Consider the following 6657-nt stretch of genomic DNA (forward strand, 5'->3'; position numbering starts at 1 on the left):
AATCCTTAATCAAAACATCAATGTTAAGCCCAGATCATCAAGTAAGACTTCATTGACAGATAGCTAAAAAACAACAAGGCTGGTTAGACTGATCAACCATTTTTTTCTGCAAAACCCTAATTTATATACACGTTTTCCTCAAAAAATTTCCACGTGTATACGTGCTTTTAAGGAAACAAACCTGCATACATATCTGAATATATACGTGACTTACCAATATTAAAACTGCATGTGTACACGCCTTTCAGGTTATCAGACCCGCATACAGATCTTTAATTATTGGCACAAACCTTCGCTGCATCAAAAAACTTCAGACATACCCAGATCTCAGCATACATAAAAAATTCACACTTCAAGACACTATCATCACTAATCAAATCAACCCATAATCAAAATTGTCATCTCAGATCTATTGGATCTGACCCATTATCAAGTTCCCGGGTGCATACTTAGTTTTAGATCAAACAAATCAATAATATCCCATTACATGCACACTTGCTTCAAATCTAACTATTCATGAAATATTCATTACTTGCACACTTCAAACACTTTGATCTTCATCTCCTTATATAGGTTAGCCCTTAGACAATACCACAAATCTAAACCATACTAATTCCAATGACATTCTTGGATGGGATCAAATATCTATTGTTGTGCTTCATACCCGCGTGTGTACGTGCCTTTTATTTACAGAACCCACGTGTCCTCTACTTTTCTTCACCAAACCTGAGTGTGTACACAAATTCACTTCATAGAACCTGTTTATACTCGAATTTGCTTCACCAAACCTACGTATACTTCTTCAAACTTCATCTTTAACATTCTTTTGTCTCTGAACTGATTATCCTTTTCAATCACATGTAGACATATCCTGTTAACATCTGCATCAAATAGGTTTCCATCAAAGGACAACTCATCAAGTAGGTTGCCATGAAGGACAACACATTAGTCATAATTCCAACAATCTCCCCCTTTGGACTTGATGGCAACCGTTTTGGTGTTTGGTCACCATTACTTGTAGATACGTGTAAGACATATCAAGCTAAGCACTAAGCTTTTCAAACAACAAGTTACTCTCCCACTTTGACATCAAGGGGAAAGGGTTGACCAATGCTGAATGAAGGCTTCTCCCTTGAGCACTATTGAACTGCTGAGTAGGAACACTAAATACTGACCATGCTCCACCTAAGCACATGTTGAAATTTTTGAAGGATGTACAATGAAGTACATGACTCTATGACGCAACTGAATATGACTTTTCCTATCACCAAGGACTCAAACTTACATGAATCACCTAATCACAGTGGGGTTACATAATTGACTTCACTGTTACATCAACCACCCAATCATAGTGGGGTTACAAATTACATCACATGCCCAAAAATACTTGACCATAATAGTCCATACACCACTGAATTTTTCAATGATTACATCATAGGTATTTACATGACCTTTACATCAAATGAAAAATATGACATATATAATCAAGACCAACGACCACTATAGTGAGGTAACAAGATCAAGATAGTCTTCAACAACAATCATTTACTATGTAGGATCTGCACCATAAGCATATGTTAGCAGCAACATGAACAACAACATGCACTTCTGCATCATTAATCAAGAACTTCAGCATCATAAGCAACATTATCATTGATAAGCATAATTATGTATCAAGGAATTATAATGCCAACAATGCATTATTGGAAGCATAGAAAATGGTCCCCCTGCACTTATGCCAATTGTTCACTGTCAAATATGATCATATCATCTCATATATCAGTAAGAAGATCAAAGTATCTTCATCAATCAGTTATCCATTGAGGCATCAACAACTTATAAAAAGCCAAAACCACTTCTAAATAACATCAACAGAGTGTAACCATCAACCATCAGAACATGAAAGATAAATAATAATTGAATGAAGCATATCAGAGCCTTTTCTTGAGTCTATCTCACTGTTTCTTCATCACAACAAATATACGTGACTGTTCAGTTCAGAAATCGCGCATATACACGACTTGTCTTTATAGGATCTACGTACACAAAGTGAAATACTAAATCCTCTTACCTTCAACTCCACCTGAGCCTTTACTATTTGTGCCAGTTCATTGTTATGACATCTGATGCACTATCAGTAATGTAAGAAATCATGAACATAAAAAACAACCATGGGAGTCATCATTAATACACATATGTATTACTTCCCCTGAACTTGAAGAATCAACAAAGTGATGAAGTAGGGACCATTCCTAATTTCTATCTGAGATATTCAAATGCATCACATGGAAGAGGTTTTGTAAAAATATCAGCAACTTGTTCTTTTGAGGGAACATATTCCAGTTTGACCTTTTGTTCAAGCACCTTTTCTCTTAGAAAATGATATTTAATTGGAATATGCTTGGTCTTGGAGTGGATAACAAGATTTTTTGAAATACTAATGGCACTTGTATTATCACATAGAATGGAAATGGGTGGAGAACAATTGATTTGAATATCCTACAATGTTTGCATCATCCAGAGAAGTTGTGTGCAGCAAGATGCAACAACAACATATTCTACTTTTGCAGATAAAACAATTGAGCCTTGCTTTTTGCTGAACCATGATACCAAGCGGGGCCCCATATACAATGCTCCTCCACTAGTGATTTTTCTATCATCAACATTTCCTGCCCAAGTTGCATCTGTATAAGCATGAAGAGTAAGACCTACATATTTGGGATACCATAAACCAAAATCTTGAGTGCCTTGTAGATATTTGAAGATTCTTTTGACTGCTTAAAGACGAGTTTCATTTAGATTAGCTTGAAATTGTCCAACAATTCCAACTGCATGCATGATATCTGGTCTTGTTCCTGTACGATAAAGTAGACTTTTGATCATGGATTTGTAGTCTGGCTGGTTGACCGTGGGAGAATCATCATGCAAATTGAGACTACATCCTATCACCATGGGTGTGTGTATCGGTTTTCAATATCCCATTCCATATTTCTTCAGAATTTGCTTAAGGTACCTTGTTTGTGAGAGAAAGATGCCATTATTTACTTATTGTACTTGTAAACCAAGATAATATGTTAGTTCACCAAGTAAAGACATTTCAAATTCTTGTTGCATGACAGAAGCAAACCTTTGACTCGTGGATTTTTAATTGCTACCAAAGATCATGTCATCCACATAAACAATAACAATTAAAAGTTTACCATCATCCACCTCTATATATAGGTTTTTATCTGCAGATCCCTTAGTGAAGCCTTGTTGTTGAATATATTTTTCAAGGCGATAATACCATGCACGAGGGGCTTGTTTTAGCCCATATAATGCCTTCTTGAGTTTGCAAACAAGTTTTTCATCATTTCCTAGAATAAACCCTTCAGGTTGTTCAATATAGACTTCTTCTTCTAGGTTCCCATTTAAAAATATAGATTTAACATCCATTTGATAGACTTTGAAATGATGAAAGCTTGAAAAGGCAAGAAACATTCTTATGGCTTCAAGTCTGGCTATAGGTGCAAATTTTTCTTCAAAGTCTATTCCTTCTTGTTGAGCATAACCTTTGCAAATGAGTCTTGCTTTATTTCTAATTACTTCTCCATTCTCATTCAATTTATTTTTGAATACCCATTTTGTCCCAATAACATTCTTATCATGAGGTCTAGGAACTAATTCCCAAGTGTGATTCTTTTCTATTTCGTCAAGTTCTTCATTCATAGCTTTAACCCAACAAGATGACTAATAGTTCCAACAAGATTTCTTCTAGTTTGTATTCCAGATTCCTTACCACCTAGAATTTGATATTCTGGATGGTTTTTTTGAACATACCTTGATGGAGTCTTTTCTGGTGCTTCTGTATTATCACTTCCTTCATCTGATGCTTCATTGATTCTTTCTTCCACATTATTTTGGCTTATTGTAAGATTATCTTTGTCATCTACTGGTGCTTCCTTTTTGATACCTGTGGATGCTTCATCAATCACAACATCAATGCATTCAACAATATTTTGAAGTCTTTTATTGTAACATTTATATCCTTTGCTTCTAGAGGAGTATCCAAGGAGAATTCCTTCATCAGCTCTAGCTTCAAACTTTCCAAGTTTATCATTATTATTCTTTATGTAACACTTACTTCCCTAAACTTTAAAGTGCTTAACAGTTGGGGGTTTATCATACCAAAGTTCATAAGGAATTTTATCACTGTTCACACGGATATGAGCTTTGTTAAGAATATTTATTGTTGTATGTGTTGTGTCGCCCCAAAAGGTATGAGGTGTCCCAGACTTATCAAACATGGAATGTGCCATTTGTTGAATTGTTCTATTCATTCTCTTTGCTACCCCATTTTGTTGAGGAGTCTTAGCTTTAGAGAACTGCCTCTTGATGCCATCATAAAAGTCAAATTATTTGTCTAATATGAATTCTCCTCCCCTCTCAAATCTAAGACATTTTATTTTCAAGTCTATCTCATTCTCTACTAAAGCTTTGAAGACTTTAAATTTATCAAATGCTTCATCTTTATATTTTAATAAACCAATCCAGCCTATTTTAGTAAAGTCATCAACAAATAAGATGAAATATTGTTCACCTCCACGTGACATTTTCTTCATTGGCCCACACAAATTAGTAGGAATATGTTCAAGGGGCTTACTTGTAGAACCTTCTTTGGCATTGAATTATACCCTGGTTTTCTTACCGAATTAGCATGATTTTCATATAGTATTTTATGGTAGAGAGATGTTGGGAAAATTACTAACTGCTCCTAGCTTGCTTGACTTATGTATTTGAGTGAAGCTTAGATGTCCCAATATTTTGTGCCACAACCAACCTTCTTCTGTTTTGCTTAAGTAACATTATTCTATACTTCCTTCCAAGACATAGACATTACCTGGAGTTCTTTCTCCTTTTATTATGGTTTTGCCTGTATCGAGATTTTGGACCACACAATTCTTTGATCTAAAAAAAACTTCATTCCCTTGGTCACACATCTGGATAACACTTAACAAGTTATGCTTCAACCCATCAACAAATAAAACATTTCCAGCTTTAACCTTTTCTTTTAGCAAAATAGTTCCTTTTCCTTTGATAGTAGCAGGTGCATTATTTCCAAAGGTTACGTTCTTTTCTTTCTTTATTTCATCAAAAGACATAAACTTATCTTTATCACCTGTCATGTGTTTTGAGCATCCATTATCAATGTACCACAAGTTTTCTTGATCCCCTGCATATAAAGCTAGACCACAGTTCTTAGATTCGATGGTCTTCTTCTTCCATACCTTAGATGTTGTTTCCATTTGCTTATCCTGAGGTATTGATTGTCCTTTTCTCTTGCATTTAGATTATTTATGCCCAAAGTTATTGTAAAAGGAGCATTCAGTTTCATATTGAAGAGGAGAGAAGGAATTGTAAGAGAATTTTTTTGCCCCAACCTCATTCTCTTGTTCCTTGCTTCTCTATTCATGATAGTTTTGTAAGAAACACATTGAGAAACCTTATGACAAGCGAAACATCGTCCATTAAAGTAGAAATGTCTGGGAGTATAGTACCTTATAGTGTTGTTTTCCTTTTGATTGAATTGAGCATAGTTTACATGGGAAGTATTTGGTCCTTTATTCTTTTGTTGTAGGATGGAGTGATGTTGACTGCTTCTCTTTACTACATTGAGATAGTTTCTTGTTTCTATAGAAGACTTTATAGTATTTTATGTTTCTTCAAATTATTCAAGACCTGTATTTATAAGAGGAAAGTGTTGAAATTTGATGATTTCATCTAAGGTTTCTGATCCTTTAGAAAATCTAAGATTAAGACTTTTTTCTTTCTCAAGTTCTTTCCTTAGACTAACTATTTCACATTCTAGCTTCTTATTATGCTCTTCCTTTTCTATGATTTGTTTCTTCAAAGTTTCTTCTGCTAATTTAAATTATTCTAAACAAATCTTAAGCTGAGATATTTCTTCAATAAAAATACCCTTTTCTTCTAGGGCATCCATGAAATTATCATCAAACTCATTACTATCTTCAAATTCCATAAGTAATTGACATTCTTGATCAGAATCACCTTCATCATTAACATTTGAAAGATCATCACTACCATTATTACAAAGACAAGGAAATGGATCATAGTTAAAACAGAGGCCCATACCTGATAATGCTTCTTCTTCATTCTTGATCAATAGAAAGCGGGGTGCTCCCAAACTTGAATATTTGCTGACATCTATAGTTGTCACTGCATTTGATATATCACTGTCACAATTTTCTAAATCCCTTCTTTGAGAAATCTTCTTCTTTCCCATCATCTTGACAGATCTTCTTCAAGCGATCAAGCTTCTTTTGAAGGACCCGATTTGATACTAATTATTGGGAAAAATACTGAGAACGGGGGGTGAATCAGTATTTACAAATCATTAAACTTTTCAATTTCATATCTAGATTTCTGTACGTGACTTTACTGAAGGATACCGGCGTATGTACACGACTATTATGCAGACAACTAGCGTATATCCAGTAAACTTACTTTTTAGTTAATTCATCATCTATTTAACTTGAGACAATGTATTAGTACCTCATTAAACATTAATTAAATAGTAACTATGTGCAAAAAGAACATAATAAACCATCACACATAAGCAACACATGAACACCAAGATTTTTAGGTGGAAACCTAATG

Source organism: Pinus tabuliformis, chromosome 9 (assembly GCF_031772625.1).
Source record: "Pinus tabuliformis cultivar Carrire ecotype Pingquan chromosome 9, CPIR1, whole genome shotgun sequence".
Lineage (NCBI taxonomy): Eukaryota > Viridiplantae > Streptophyta > Pinopsida > Pinales > Pinaceae > Pinus > Pinus tabuliformis.